The sequence below is a fragment of the Chiloscyllium punctatum genome, chromosome 37 (genome assembly GCF_047496795.1).
Source record: "Chiloscyllium punctatum isolate Juve2018m chromosome 37, sChiPun1.3, whole genome shotgun sequence".
Classification (NCBI taxonomy): Eukaryota; Metazoa; Chordata; class Chondrichthyes; order Orectolobiformes; family Hemiscylliidae; genus Chiloscyllium; species Chiloscyllium punctatum.
The window spans coordinates 24771756-24788347 of NC_092775.1; the positions used below are offsets into that span (position 1 = coordinate 24771756).

General features: G+C 42.6%; 1 protein-coding gene across 7 annotated transcripts in view; it reads right to left on the reverse strand.

The window, feature by feature from the left end:
- LOC140462946 (uncharacterized) overlaps positions 1–16592 on the reverse strand; it is a 346737-nt gene that overhangs the window by 188523 nt on the left and 141622 nt on the right. Inside the window, exon 1 of one of the 7 annotated variants that reach the window (XM_072556474.1) lies at positions 2732–2889. The exons of the other annotated variants lie outside the window; for them this stretch is intronic. The gene's annotated coding sequence lies outside the window, so the exon portion shown is untranslated. Of the gene's footprint in view, positions 1–2731; positions 2890–16592 lie in introns of those variants that run through there. 7 annotated transcript variants of the gene reach the window in all.

A 16592-nucleotide genomic window follows, 5' to 3' on the forward strand; every position in this document is an offset into this window, starting at 1 on the left:
TGGATTTGGAACCCATCTACCATCCTCTGAAAAAGAACCAGAATCGATATCACCGAAGAAACAAAAACATTTAGAAAGCACAACATAACACCAGTGCTTCACTGGAGACTCACTGATTATGTTATCTAGTATGGTGGCGAAATGCCTGAAAACAAACCTTCCAGCTCAGCGAGCAAACTTACAACCAGAACCCCAACCTAAGCTACAAACCTTCTCAGAAATTGCCTAATCAGGAAGGTAAAGGATTCCGTTCACTCGAGGAGCCAGTTCTGAGCTAGCTGGGTCCATGTAACATACTGTACATGAGTTTAAAAAAAAAGCATTTTGAATGCTATTTCCTAGCCCCCACCCCCACACGAGGCCTTGTGGTCACATCTGCCATTACACATTATTAGCCACTAACAGTCTCTATTAACAGCTATTCACCCTCTGAGCTAGATCATTATCCACTCCTTTGCCTATCCAAATATTCTTCACTTTCTTTGGGTTCTATCCCCACCTCAACCTATTGTTTACCCCTTACTCCATCCCCCGACCCCAACTTCAAATTAAAGCAATTACATTTGCCTCACTACCATCAATTGTGAAGAGTCACTGGACCAGAACATTAAATCTGATCTCTCTTCACAGATGCTGCTAGACCTGCTGAGCTTTTCCAGCAATTTCTATTTTTGTGTCTGTGTAAATAAAGGGTGACTTAGCAACAGGAGACCACCCTTCATGGAGTTATTTCAGTGGCAATGAGAGCGGGATTTGGCATGTAAAGACAGCATTTAGATTAGCATGGTGCTGGAAAAGCACAGATCAGGCAGCATCCGAGGAGCAGGGAAAAAAAAAAAATCGACTTTTCAGGCAAAAGCCTTCATCCTACTTCCCAGGACTGAGACAGGAGGGATGTTGTGGACTTAAGTGGAATAGAGTAGGAGTTCCTGATTGGATTGGGTTAACAGCCCCAATCTGGGAACCCTGGCTAACAGATATAAAACAGGAGTACGCAGTTAGGCAGTAGTGTGGGGAAAAAAAATAAAAAATAAACAGGAGTATTAGGCTTCTATTCACTCCAATACCTGGGTCCACATCATGCATTTTGCACATGTAAATAAAAGTGGCTTGGTGACAGGATACCAGCTTTTATGGAGTTATTTCACAAATCAGGAGAGAACCCATCTCTTAAAAAGTGAACATTACCTGCTCTTAATCATTTCTAGAACAGCTCTGATTGACTCAAAGGGACCAGCTTTTCTAACAATTTAACTAAACAAAGCATGCAATGAATTTTGTTTATTTAGAGCTTTCTGTGCAATTATACAATAAATCCACACTTAAAGTTTGAGAGAAACCACAGAAAATCCCCACCCAACCTCCAAGACGTTGACAGCCAGAGCTCCAGTGTTACATTATATTAACTTAGTGGTTACTCTATTGGACAGGAAATAGCAGGTCTTGTTAATTCCTGTTCCAGCAATCGTGTTAGCTGCAGCTACATAACCAACACAAAGAACAAAGTATAGCAGCTAATACCATGAATAACCAATTTGGGATCTTGCTCCAACTTGCAGATTAAAAAGAAACATTATTTAGTCAACAAAATAGCTTTACAGTTGAAGTATCAGTCAAGAAATTACACACTTAATTCTCAACCAGAAGATGAGAAACAGGCATTGCCATTTTTGATCAGCTGTTTTGAGTAATACAATGCTACGTAGAATTTAAGGGAAGAGGTTATATTCTGTAGAACCATACTGAACCTTGGCATTTCACAAAACAACTCCAAAAGAGTGAAATGAGTTAAACTGGGCAATGTGGCATTTAGGGATTCAGTAGAGTGCACAAAAAGAAACTATTTCCACTCGTAGAGAAGTCAAAAGCAACACAATCACAGAATTAGACCTAGCTATTTGGGAGTGAAACATGAAGCACGTTTTCACAAAACAGAAATTGTAGAAATCTGGTGAAGGGCTCCTGCCCGAAATGACGATTTTCCTGCTTCAGAGGCTGCCTGACCTGCTGCGATTTTCTAGCACCACTCCAATCTTGACTCTTATCTCCAGCTGCATCTTAAACCAGGCATCCAGCTAACTGATCCCAAGCATCTGCAGTCCTCACTTTCGCCTTCAGAGGCGAAATGGCCTACTCCTGTCTCTGAATCAGACTCACAGATGTACAGCAAGGAAACAGGCCGTCGCTCCAGCATGCCCATGCTGACCATGTTGTAAATCAGAAACAAAAACAAATTGCTTGAAAAGTTCAGTAGGTCTGGCAGCATCTGTGAACAGGAATCAGTTAAATGTTTCAGGCTGAGTGACCTTTCCAGTTATTAGATTTTAATTTGGATAACATTCAGACCAAAATATTCAAAATGCAGGAAACCAGCATTCTTGATTAATATGGATTTTAGTTCTGATTTGGCTAAACAGTTAGACTCCATAAATTAATGATAAATTAAATATTATGCAAGAATGAAAGCTAACATTGGTCCTCTAGGACTATGACAGACAGCTGCTCTCTCATTTGAGCGATGACTGGTGGTGGTTTAACCAGAGGGTAAGGGGAGAGGTTGAGAAGGTGGTACCTCATGTTAACCTCAGCTGGTATGGGAATTGAACCCACGCTGTTGGTGCCACTGCATCTCAAACCAGGCATCCAGCTAACTGGCTCGACCAGTAATTAATGCTAATACCAATTTATAATTGCATTTTGGAGAGGTAACATATCAGTCTGTTTCACTGACCTCTTTCCATCCTTCAGATTCTTTTCGCTGTCCACCTGAATTCTGCTTACTTTGAGTTAGTTAAAATCAAAAGGAATTTTGGCACATCTCCTCTGCACAACCAGCTGCTCAGAGAGGTTCATTCTTCCTGGATTCTGTCTCACTCTGAAGGTGCACTGCTAAGAAACAAGGATCTTCCTCCATTAATTACTTTCTGTAGTACAAGCGAAATTATCTAGCAACAACTTTTCAATTTTGCATTTCTATTTTCAAAGACAAGCCCTGGAGAGCAGCTGTGCACTTTTAAATGTTATCAGCAAAGCAATACACAGGAGCAGGAAATCCCTCTATTAAAACAGAAATGCTGAAAACATGCAGTGAAGGCACCTTTAGATGAGTGTTTCACCAACACAAAAGACTCTTATCACACTGGTGAGAGTAACTGAAATCAGCTGAAGGAAAGATTATTAAAATTACATTCCCAGAAAGGGATTAGAATTTAGGCCATAAATAGATTTCCAGTCTGAAAATCCTTAACAGTAGAAGACTATCTCCACCAAACAGTCTCGGTTAAGTAGATTTAGACTTGCTTTACATTATGTAGATAGGCTAAATGTTTCCAAGCCTGCCCAAACGCAGCTGGAACACATGTGCCTCGTGACCTTTCATCATGGGCAGAGCACTGGGGAGGGGATGCTCACTGCACAAGAATTGTGCGTTTGAACCACACACACACACACACGATAAACATCACAAGCTGGCGGCCTCTTTACTAGCTTAGCAGATGTTCGTTGTGTGAAAAAGGTCCATCAACTTTGCAGCAGGAACAAAAGTAATGTAGATCTGTCAATTTATCTCCAATTCTGGTAAAAGTTTAATTGTCAATGTTTCAACATATTGTAAGCAAGCTTCAGAAAGACCATTCCAATCTGCCACATTTCTGATACCAACTCATTAAATGACAGTATTTGGAGAACTGTTTCTGTAACTCAATCCAATTTGCCTGCCATCTGAGTTGAGAACTTGAAATATGCCTTTAACTGTACAGCATCCAGCTGGAAGCAATTTCTCAGACCTAAACTAAAACAATGAACTGCAGAGGCTGAAGATTTGAAACAAAAAACCTGGAGAAACTCTGCAGGTTTGATAACATCTATAGAGAGAAAATAGAGTGAACGCTTCAAGTCTAGCGAAAAAGTGGTATTCATGCTGATGATCGGTACAGAGTACCGCTGTTCCCTAGCTACAATCAGTTCTGAAGGGTCATTAGAGCTGAAACATTTACATTACTTTTTCTGCACAAACCTGCAGAGTTTTTCCAGCTATTGGTTTAATTTCTTACTCCTGCTCTACAGTTCAATTCCCACCTAACCTCAATGACCTTTCACCCACTTGGAGCTTGCCAAGCAACTATCCACTTCTGGATTACAAATATTCAAATACTTTGCCACCTTTTCAGGAATGAAGTTCCAAAGGCACACAGAAGAGGAAACTATCACCTCAGCTCAGTTTCAAATGGCTAACGCCTTGTTTTTAAAAGCAGTGACTGCAAGCTCTAGATTTTCCCATGGGAGGTAACATCCTCTCTACATCTACTCTGCCAAGACTCTACAAGATCTTGCACATTAGCAGATTTCTCACTCAACTTCAATGGACTTAAGCTTAGCTGTCCAGCCACTCAAACATAACCTGCCCATTCCAGGCATTAATTTAGTAAACTCTGAACTGCTTCCAATGAGTTTACATCCTTCTTGAATATTTGGCAATTCTTACATGCGATGACCTGTACAAAGTTTTGTCCAACAATGTTTAATGAAAACGTAAGTAAATACCAAGAGCTAGTAATACAGACTGTACTGGCATTAAAATTATACAAAAGGAATCTTTTGTATAATCTAAATGATTAGATTACTTACTTAAAAATCACAACACCAGGTTATAGTCCAACAGGTTTAATTGGAAGCACACTAGCTTTCAGAGCAATGCTCCTTCATCAGGTAATTGTGCCTCCGAAAGCTCGTGTGCTTCCAATTAAACCTGTAGGACTATAATCTGGTGTCGTAATTTTTAACTTTGTACACCCCAGTCCAACATCGGCATCTCCGAAGCTAGATTACTTACAGTATGGAAACAGGCCCTTCAGCCCAACAAGTCCACACCTACCCTCCAAAGAGCAACCCTACATTTACCCCTTCACCTAACACTATGGGCAATTTAGCATGGCCAATTCAACTAACCTGCACATTTTTGGACTGTGAGAGGAAACCGGAGCACCCAGAGCAAACCCACGCAGACACGGGGAGAGAATGTGCAAACTCCAGACAGTTGCCAGAGGCAGGAATTGAACCTGGGTCCCTGGCGCTGTGAGGCAGCAGTGCTAACCACGGTGCTGCCCATGATGGTAAGTGATCAGTAAAATCAGATGATCAGAAATTGAATATGAAAGTTGCCAGTCACCGGTTTTATCAGATCATATGTTACAGATAAACCAGTACCTCCCATTTTCCTTTAGTTCCAAACTTCCAGCACCGAAAAGATTCATATATCCATTTCCAAATGCAAGTGGAGAAAATGCTGTAGTCCCAATTCTTAAGCTCATTCTAGGACAGCATCGCTCGAAAATGGAGCAGTACAGCAAAGAAACATGCTACCATGTCTGTGCCTACCATGATGTCACAAATTGTGCTTCATAAATTTTGGGCCATCCGTTCCATCAAGGCAATATGTTAGCTCACTCATTATGCAATCCAAAATATAGAATGCTGCATTTTTAAAATTTATCCTGTACATAATTCAATTGGTCCATTATCCAAACTGGCACCACCTAGCAAGGAATTAATTTGCACAATGACTTAGTGTTCTTCTCCTGCCTTTTCCCCATAACCCTGTTAATGCCAGTGGATCATTTCTCAGAGCTACTATTTGAGATTTTTTCTGACATTTAAGAACCACTGCAATCTGCAGTACCTTAGACTGTGTCAGCACGTGCTGTTCAGAAAGTTGCTTGCTGCTCATCTCCAAGTAAGGCTTTTCAATCCTTATGAACAATCCCATTCCTTCACATATGTCTGTTTGTAATAGCTTGTCAAATACAGCTCTCCAAGATCTGTCTTCATATGTTCATTCCAGAGTGAAGTTTTCTCTCATGTCAGAGTCAAGATTAATTACACCATCATGACTTGCATTATACCACATTTACTTACCTTGGTATAGGTGCGTTCCTTTTACTTTTCCATACCATTTAATATGTAACAACTTAAATCTTCCCTTTTCATATACATTTCTCTGTAAACCTGACTTTTCCCTCAGCTCATTACTGATCCAGAATATGAAGGCCTGTGCCTTCCACCTAGAGCCCTGCCCCCTTCTCCTTGGAGACCCGCCCCCTCCTAAAGCTCCACACTTACTGCCTCTTAACCTGCCTCCTCCCCCTTCCCTAGAGCACCACCCCTACCAACTAGGCCTGTGCCCCTTCTCCCTAGAACCCAGAGCTTTCCACCTAGAATCCCCCCCTACCTGCCTGGAGACTGGATCTCTCACCTACAGCACCGCCCATTCCACCTAGCACCCCATGCCTTCCACATATTGCCCATCACCCTCAACAGCCGCATGTCTAGCAACAGATTGGGTTTGGGGTGTATTTGTAAGAGTTCCCATCTTCTAGGGACAGGGTACTCAAAACAGAAGGAAGGGAGCATCTGTCCAGGACTCGCTGTGCCCTACAACACCCTGCCACTACAGCCTCGCATTCTCTGCTTGGAGGCCCACCCTCATCTTGATCACCACCCTTACTGCCTAGAATTCCTGATGAAGGGCTTATGCCCAAAATGTAGATTATCCCTGACTGGCTGTGCTTTTCTAGCGCCAGACTTAACTCATCTGCAGTCCTCACTCTCCCATCTGCCTACAGCCTTGCTTTTCTATAGACTTGCCCTATCTTAAAATTACAACCTCTTACAACATGTCAATCCTATGATTCGTTCCTTTTCGTGCACTAAAACTGGAGGTGCAATGACAAACCTGTCTGAACTTTCAATTTTTTTTAGGCAAACAAACATTCAAATATTCAATCTTCCTCTTAATAGCTCAGCATTGTTCATTTGTACAATCCTATTCTCATGTTCCTTTCTTTACATAAAGAATGTAAATGGAAAATGTTGTAGCTCTTCTTGGACTTCTAAATCCCACTACTGCTCCCTATAAATCACACTGACCTAAAGTTGTGCTCTTTAATGCAAGTGTGATCTGACCAATGCATTACAATAGGTCAACAATAGACTCAGTAGACTGGCTCCAACATTCAAATTAATAAAATTACAGAAGCACTGTCGGTTTTATTCCATTCATTACAGGAATAAGTCTTCTGTTTCAGCCAATGACTGCCAACAGCAGACCAAGGTGACTCAATGGAATCTCAAGCTAGGCCTCTGATTGTGGCCCAGCATAAAGTTGCTAAACAAATACTCAAGGTCCAGTGGTGTCCAGTTTCCACACCATAACATAATTGGGGAAGATCAAGTTTGAAAGATATTTTGGGAAACGCCCTGGCATCTAATGCACTAAGTGATGTATTGTGACTTAACAGAACAAAAAAAACAACAAACAAACAATCTGGCACTAGAAGAACAGACTACAAAATGATTGAGAGTGCATTTACATCATTTCAGTGCTTGCTCATATCTACTCAACTGCCTGTTTTATTGGATAATAAGCCAGACAGTTTAATAGCCTAGAATCCAAGCATTATGCCAACTTACTGCATCAGAGGCCATGGTAACAAGATGGGCAGAGTTGGCTGTTGAAAGCACTGGGATCAGGTCGCACCAACGAACATGCAGCACTGTCAAGTTAATGTAACAAAGTTAAATGTCATCAACCTGAAGAGGAGATTTAACAATTAAATAATCAACGTTATGTTGATGTTGTGTATTGTTTGTACTCAAATTGTCAGAAGATTCTCAAAGAATATACCAAAGTGTGTTAATATAAAATTCACCACCACAAACCACTTCCAACATCGAAACAGCCAGAATCAGCCACTCAGCCCTTATAACCTGCCCCACCATTCATTACAATCAGGGGTGATCGTCCAATTCAGTAGGAGACAGTGAGGTCAACAGATGCCCAGAACTGCTGTGTTTTTCCAGCAACACAACTCACATCCAACTCAGTACCCTGTTCCTACTTTCTCCCCATAATCTTCAATCCTTTTAGCCCTAAGAACTATGGCCAACTTTTTTCTAAGTACTCAATGCTTTAGTTTCTACCACCTTCTGCAGCAGAGAATTCCACAGGCACACCACTCCCTGGGTAAAGAAGTTGCTCTTCAACACACTTCTAAACAGCCTACCCAGTAAACAGAGCTTTGGTTCCAAACTCCCTGGTCACCGCAAACTATGCTTCCTGCACTTACCCCGTTTAGCCAGAGTAGAATTTTAAAGTTTCTATATGAGATACCCCTCATTTCACTAAACTGCAGTGAACAGAGTCTTCAGCGACTCAGTCTGACCAACATCACACCTGTAACCATGATGCTACAGAACTATTATAGGTGGGCCCCAGAAGTCTAAAGCACTTTTGTGCCATTTGCTGAAAGACAAGAAGTTTCTGTGGCTGACTGCCAAGTAGTAAACACTTAATTACATCATGGGAAAAATGTAACTGGTGATTTTAATAAGTGCCTCAAAAAGCAGCAAAATTATTAAATGTTGAATTATCAGTTTAAGACAAAGTGAAGAAATGATTTAGAAAAGATGAAGTGGAAGAGGAGAACGGCATTATTAGTCCACAGCCTGCCTGTAAGCAATTATGTCGAACATTAACATCTGCCCATCGGTCCTTAATCAGCAGTTCTAACCAGCACTATTCCCATCCACTCAAATGCAGCCCACTGCGGAGGAGTCGGAATAAGGCAGGCTTTGGTAGCTGAAGAGTGACCAGGATTGAGACAGATACAAGACAAATTTGAATTTGCATTAAATCGGAATGTGTAGATCATGTTCCCAAACTACAGGCTTCACCTGGAGGCTAGTAAATCTAAAATTTGTCAGCCAGGGAGAACAAGTTTGTCTTTTTAAAAACAAACCTTCTCAAAAAGGCGTCAACTGAAGTTTATATTGAGACGGTCACTCGTTGATTGAAACTCATTTTGCCGAAAGTACTAGAACAAAATAGCCCACTACAGAGAATGGCAACCGGTTTTTATTTTTACACACAGCATTCTTACACTTCAATAAAGCCTGGTGCTATTTTAGTCTGTGATGAACCTTCTGCTGGTAATAAAGATGCTTACTCTAACAGTTGACGGTGTCTCCAGCAAGCACAATTATGCTATTTCTTTAGTAACATTCAAATACCACAGTTAGCAATATTACAAAGCACTAAGTGTCATCATTTGTAGTTTGAAGCACTCCCTCCAGACACAATCCAAGTTTAGAAGGATTCAATCTCTAATTTTGTTTTTAGGCACCTATCTCAGATGCACTAGAAATAGTTTCACATGGCCATCATTAACATTTGACTGAAATCCTAACCATATTATTGGATTGTCTTTAAGGATCTAACTGCTATTTAAAAATAATCAGTAGCATACTTGTACATATACTCAAACTCAATATTACTCTTCAATCAGTAAGTGAGGGTTAAATAAAATCAAAAAAGCCCCACTCTGCCTTGTTTCTATGGAATTATGTATTGTATGGATGGAGGAACAGAATGTTTGACAATATTTATTAAATCAGGCTCCAACATGATTGAGATCCTGGTTTAAATTTTAAGAGTTGCCATATGGGTGTTCCAGTATTTTGCTGGTTAGTTCTCCAGCTTCTGCCACTGAATTGGATCAGGAACCCCACCTCCAGGGACACTGTCAAACACTGACTACTTTCTGACAGTATCCCCCACTCCATCTACCATAGTGGGGGTTCAGGATTCAGAAACAGTCCTAGATCCTGCTGCCCTGTCCGGCAGTGAAAATTTAGTCCAGAGTTAAGTCACAGATCCATTTTGATCTTAATTTGGCAAAATTGGCTCAAGGGGCTACTTTGTCTGCTTTCTTATCTTAAGCTACTCTTTCCCATTTGGCAGAAATGTCCCAAATGCAGCCACTGTTTATTTGTATCCAAGTGAGCCACATTGGTCAGTTGCTTGAACAGGATCAGCAGAACTTTGCAACAGTGTGTGTTGCTAGCTGTGTTGGATTTTCCAGTTAATTTGAGATTATCCGCAACATCAGGGTCATGGTGTTATCTGTACAAGTCTAATATTATCGCACTACAAATGAAGTTTAAACAGTGTGGGGCCATTCTCTTCTCACACTACCATAAGTTTGAAAACCAGCAGGAAGCTGGTCAATGTCTTACACTGGGCTAGTGTTGGAGTCACATCTTGCAAAGACAGACAAGGAACGACCAAAAGGAGCAGGGTGAAGCTGCAATTTAAAGTTACTGAACACTAAATTGGTCAGTTGAAAAGTAAATTAAGCTGTAGACTATAGGTTGTTCTTTCCCAGAGAAGCATGGCCCTCTGAGTCAAATAATAAAATTTAAAAACACACAAAAGAAATGGTTCAGAGGTAGGAGTTTTCGCCTAAGGCTATGCATGGGAATAGACTGTGTGAACATTTGAACTTCCATGCCAGGATGCTTTTCCTAGTCCCAGAACCAATAGAGGATGGTTTGGGCACAGCAGGGTTCCATACCTCAGCAATGAATAATTGAGAGGAGCTAGCAGGAACGGAATTAGCAATGTGTCAGACAGACTAAGAATCCCTAGTTTCAGCAGCAACAGCAGAGTCAGGACTGGGCGACTTGGGTCAGAAACCAAAACTGCACAACATTGCTGCACACATGAGGGATTATGTCATTACACATGTGTGAAGTCATCCTATCTGGAGAAACAACAGCAGCAGGGTTGGGGCATGCAAGGTGCCTAGATAAAATCAAAACAATATCAAAACTGGTGTTGTTTGTGCACTGATGCATTAAGACTGCTGCAGGCAGAGAAAGGATACAACACAGGCCCTGATGGCCAACTCTTTACAAAAGGTAAGTGAGCCACAGGTCAAAATATTGGATGCAAAGCCATCCTGTTTGAGAGAGTGACCAGTGCAGCTAAAAACATGAATGGCCAACAAAACTGGATATCAGGCAACACTGACAGTGGTGAAGTAACTCCTAATATCTTTTACAAAATAAATGTCAGTAAGAGCATGCCTTGGACTTTACCTTTTTCATCCAATAGCTTCAAAGGCCTGCCCACCATCTTTAATTAGGAGAAAGTAAGGACTGCAAATGCTGGAGATCAAAGTCAAAAAGCACCGTGCTGGAAATGTACAACATCTGGTCCAAGGTGGGGGGGGGGGGAAGGTGTGCGTGCGTGCATGCGCGCAAGGGGGCTAACTTACATAGGGCCTTCATGTCCTCTGCCAAGGACATCAAAGTCCTAGCCACTCAACTCCTGGAGGAAGAATACCTCACTTCCACCTTAGGACTCTCCATCCATTGTGAATTTCACCAGTTTCCTCATCTCCCCTGATCCCACCTAATCCACGAACCAACCCTCCAACTGAGCATCACTCTTGAACTGTCCTACCTGTCCATCTTCCTTCACACCTTCATCTACCTATCACCTTCTCAGCTACCTTCCCCCTCAGCCCCCTTGGTCACCCCCCCACCCCCACTCCTGATGAAGAGCTCATGCTCAAAACATCAACTCTCCTACTCCTGACTGGCTGTGCTTTTTCAGCACCACACTTTTTGACACCATCTTTAATTGGTTGACAAAGCAATCACCCAGCCAATAAACATGCAATTCTGGGGGGGGAACAAAGAATCTCTCCTGAATAACTGTCCCCCACATTGGGTAGAATCTTCTGCTCTCATGGGTGAAAAGTTGGGCAATGACTGTTTTCAAAGTTGAAGCAGGTAGAGTTGTACTTGAGCTGAAAATGTGTTGCTGGAAGAGCACAGCAGGTCAGGCAGCATCCAAGGGGCAGGAGAATCGACATTTTGGGCATGAGCCCTTCTTCAGGAATGGAGGAAAGTGTGTCAAGCAGGCTAAGATAAAAGGTAGGAGAAAGGAACTGCCTAGGAACCCTCCAACCACAAGGGATGAACTCAGATTTCTCCAATTTCCTATTTCCCCCCCCCCCCCCAAACCTGGTCTCAGTCTCAACCCTTGAACTCAGCACCACCTACCTAACCACTCCATCCCCACCCCCATTCCAGCCTATCACCCTCACCTTGACCTCCTTCCACCTATCGCATCTCCAACACCCCTCCCCCCACCCAAGTCCCTCCTCCCTACCTTTTATCTTAGCCTGCTGGACACACTTTCCTCATTCCTGAAGGGCTCATGTCCGAAACGTCGATTCTCCTGCTCCTCGGATGCTGCCTGACCTGCTGCGCTTCTCCAGCAACACATTTTCAGCTCTGATCTCCAGCATCTGCAGTCCTCACTTTCTCCGAGAAGAGGTGTACTCGAACCCGGCATCTTACCGTTTCTATTGGGAGTGAGTTCTGGACAGGAAGACCCAATGTCAAAATTCCTGCTCCAGCACAGACTGAGGCCGTTAAGTGGCCAATAAACTGATCAAGAGACTGGACGCTGGGAAGGAGCGACCTGGCCACAGCCTTGTTTTCAAGCCCCTACTACCTCATGTCCCACACTTCCAAGACTCCTGCAACCACTCATTACTTACCTGTAGCCTGGTTCCACCATGATTCCAGGACTCCAAGGGGGTAGCACATGGAGACAGTGTCCTACCTGCAGAAGCCATGCCTCCACAGCTGGGCTGTTGAATGCATCAAGTGTCAACCTCCAATTGACTGGAATCCCTTCAGAGGCAGGACTTGCTGCGTGCACCCCCCCTCCCCCCACCTCCACCACGCACCAGTGTAATGAACCAAAGGAAGACCAGCTAGTTGCCACTGCCCAGATTGATTTGGTTGGCCTTCTTGAGAAGAGGCCCCATGGGTGACATATTGGATCTCCACATACCACAGCAGATCTCTCCTATTGTTGGTACTCTGAGCTATGACCAGGCACTCAGGGGCAGAGGGCAAGTCACCATTCACACAAGTGATCAGAGAGAAGTTGCTACCCCTCTCTATAACCAGAAAGATCTGAATCAGTGGATCTGCTACACCAATCACAAGTTGGTTCTCCCTCGTACATGCTGCTGATTGGCTGCAAATGCAGGAAGGTAGCAGTCTGTGACTGGAGGAATGGTGAGAAACTTTGTCAAGGTCAGAACATGATCTAAGCAAGAGAGCTGCAGTATCAAGAGGCCCGAGCAAATGAAACCAGAGTCCAGAGGAACCCAGGAAGGAGGAAGAAGCCAGATGAAACAGGACCAGTGCAGTCAGACTCAAAATAGCCAACAGGTGAGGGGAGAGAGAATTGGGAAGAAGGTAGCAAAGCTGGTGAGACTGAACCAGGGGGTGAAGTGACTCAGCAAGCAGGACAGAACAGCTGTAAATGTGGGGTGGTGAAATGAGTAGCAGCAAGGGACAATACTAAGGGAAAGCAAGCAGGAGTGGGGAAATAGTGTGGTGTTTAGGCTGATGGTGGTGTGTTTAATTGATGTGTGCACTAAAACATGAATTCCACACAAGGAAAACATCCAGTGCCAAGTGGCAAAATTGCCACATCTAGGGTGGACTAAAATAAAGCATTTGCCATGGAGTGTATTTTCTCATGCCAATTTAAATATTGCAGTTTTGAATTTTATGCAGCAGCAATAATAGAGTATATTGTTGAATTCTAATTCTGCTACTTTAAGAGTCTAAATGCCCCATTTTTCAGCACTAAATACAGAAGTTATTACCATAACACTTCATAACCTAATAAAGGAAATAGGAAAAGTATAAAAAAGGACCTCTGACAACCAAAAAGGTAGCCTCCAAAGTAAAAAGTACATCTTGAAACAACTGCAAGAGGCACCTTAAAAATAAAAATGACTTCGGCCCCTGTTTCTGACAACCACTAGACAAGTTTGAGGACCTAAAACCAAATTGATTTAAATCAGATTCAAAGTACTGAGATTTTAACCCAAGTAAACTTAGGCAAAGAAATTATTAAAGTGGTCAGTCTACAAGAGGAAGCAATAAGGTCAGAGTATTACTGGTGAACTGAATACCCCTGTAAATCGCATTTCTACAGACATGGTCTGCTTGTTAGCGAGAATATGTTTACTCATTTCAAGATCAGTTCTGCTCTCCCCATAGGAAGGATGTTGTGAAACTTGAAAGGGTTCAAAAAAAAAAGATTTACTAAGGATATTGCCAGGGTGGGAGGGCTTGAGCTAGGAGGGAGAGGTTGAACAGGCTGGGACTGTTTTCCCTGGGGAGCGGAGACTGAGGGGTGACCTTTGAGGTTTATAAAATTAATGAGGGGCATGGATAGGATAAATAGACAAAGTCTTTTCCCTGGGGTCAGGGGAGTCCAGAACTAGAGGGCATAGGTTTAGGGAGTGGGGGGGGGGGGGGCAGTTAAAAAAGGGACCTAAGGGGCAACTTTTTCGACGCAAAAGGTGGTGAGTGTATGGAATGAGCTCCTAGAGTGGTGGAGCTGGTAAAATGACAGCATTTAAAAAGGCATCTGGATGGGTAGATGAATAGGAAGGGTTTAGATGGCAAATGGGATTAGGTTGGGATATCTGGTCCAACTTGTTCATGCTGACCAAAGGGTCTGTTTCCACACTGTACATCTAAGATGCCATTTTCAAATTATCCAAGCGATAGGAACAAAATATACAAAGATGATTTCTGTCCTTCCTTTTAAGAATTATGCCGCAGTTAACTATTGTTCAACATTACAAAAAAATGGTTAGATATCTCAATAATGGTTCTATTAAATAATTTTGAAGTTTCTCGAGATGGTATTCTGTTTAAGTGTGAAATAAAAACAGTGTTTTTAATTAATTACAATTAATTAACAAAGCACTAATGCCAATCTTTTACACCTGGAGCAAACAAATTCTAAAGAAAAGATCCAACACCAAGAGATTAAATTACAAATTTAGGGTGGATTAAAGGGAAGCCTGGAGCCTGCATATTTTGAGTCATAGAGATGTACAGCATGGAAACAGATCTTTCGGTCCAACCCGTCCATACTGACCAAATATCCCAACTCAATCTAGTCCCACCTGCCAGCACCTGGCCCATATCCCTCCAAACCCTTCATATACCCCTCCAACTGCCTCTTAAAATGTTGCAAGTTTACCAGCCTCCACCACATCCTCTGGCAGCTCATTCCATACACGTACCATCCTCTGCATGAAAAATTGCCCCTTAGGTCTCTTTTATATCTTTCCCCTCTCACCCTAAACCTATGCCCTCTAGTTCTGGACTCCCCCGACCCCAGGGAAAAGACGGTCTGTCTATTTATCCTATCCATGCCCCTCAATTTTGTAAACTTCTATAAAGGTCATCCCTCAGCCTCCAACCCTCCAGGGAAAACAGCCCCAGCCTGTTCAGCCTCTCCCTGTAGCTCAGATCCTCCAACCCTGGCAACATCATTGTAAGTCTTTTCTGAACCCTTTCAAGTTTCACAACATCTTTCTGATAGGAAGGAGACAAGAATTGCACGCAATATTCCAACAGTGGCCTAACCAATGTCCTGTACAGCCACAACATAACCTCCCAACTCCTGTACTCAATACTCTAACCAATAAAGGAAAGCATACCAAACACCTTCTTCACTATCCTATCTACCTGCGACTCCACTTTCAAGGAGCTATAAACCTGCACTTCAAGGTCTCTTTGTTCAGCAACACTCCCTAGGACCTTACCATTAAGGTGTATAAAGTCCTGCTACGATTTGCTTTCCCAAAATGCGGCACCTCGCACTTATCTGAATTAAGCTCCATCTGCCACTTCTCAGCCCATTGGTGCATCTGGTCAAGATCCTGTTGTAATCTGAGATAACCCTCTTCACTGTCCACTACACCTCCAATTTTGGTGTCATCTGCAAACTTACTAACTGTACCTTGTATGCTCGCATCCAAATCATTTATGTAAATGACAAAACGTAGAGGACCCAGCACCAATTCTTGTGGCACTCCACTGGTCACAGGCCTCCAGTTTGAAAAACAACCCTCCACCACCACCCTCTGTCTTCTACCTTCGAGCCAGTTCTGTATCCAAATGGCTAGTTCTCCCTGTATTCCATGAGATCTAACCTTGCTAATCAGTCTCCAATGGGGAACCTTGTCAAACGCCTTACCAAAGTCTATATAGATCACATCTACTGCTCTGCCCTCATCTATCTTCTTTGTTACTTCAAAAAACTCAATCAAGTTTGAGAGTCAGGATTTCCCACGCACAAAGCCATGTTGGCTATCCCGAATCAGTCCTTGCCTTTCCAAATACATGTACATCCTGTCCCTCAGGATTCCCTCCAACAACTTGCCCACCACTGAGGTCAGGCTCACTGGTCTATATAGTTCCCTCGCTTGTCTTTACCACCCTTCTTAAACAGTGGCACCATGTTTGCCAACCTCCAGTTGGCAAGAGTAGGTCAAGTTTTGCACCTTGTGGTAGGTACATCTACATACTGAATCAGAAAAGTTGTCTTGTACACAAATTCCTCTCCATCTAAACCTTTAACACTATGGCAGTCCCAGTCGATGTTTGGAAAGTTAAAATCCCCTACCATAACCACCCTATTATTCTTACAGATAGCTGAGATCTCCTTACAAAAGTTTGTTTCTCAATTTCCCACTGACTATTGATATGCATTTTTTTTAAACAAACATTTCATAGTCTGAGCAAACCTGCACAAATTCAAATGCAAAATCTCAACATTACCAAAGATGCAAGCAAACAATGTGGTGACCTTTGCATAACAACGCTGCTCTTCAGAACTGTGCAATCACATT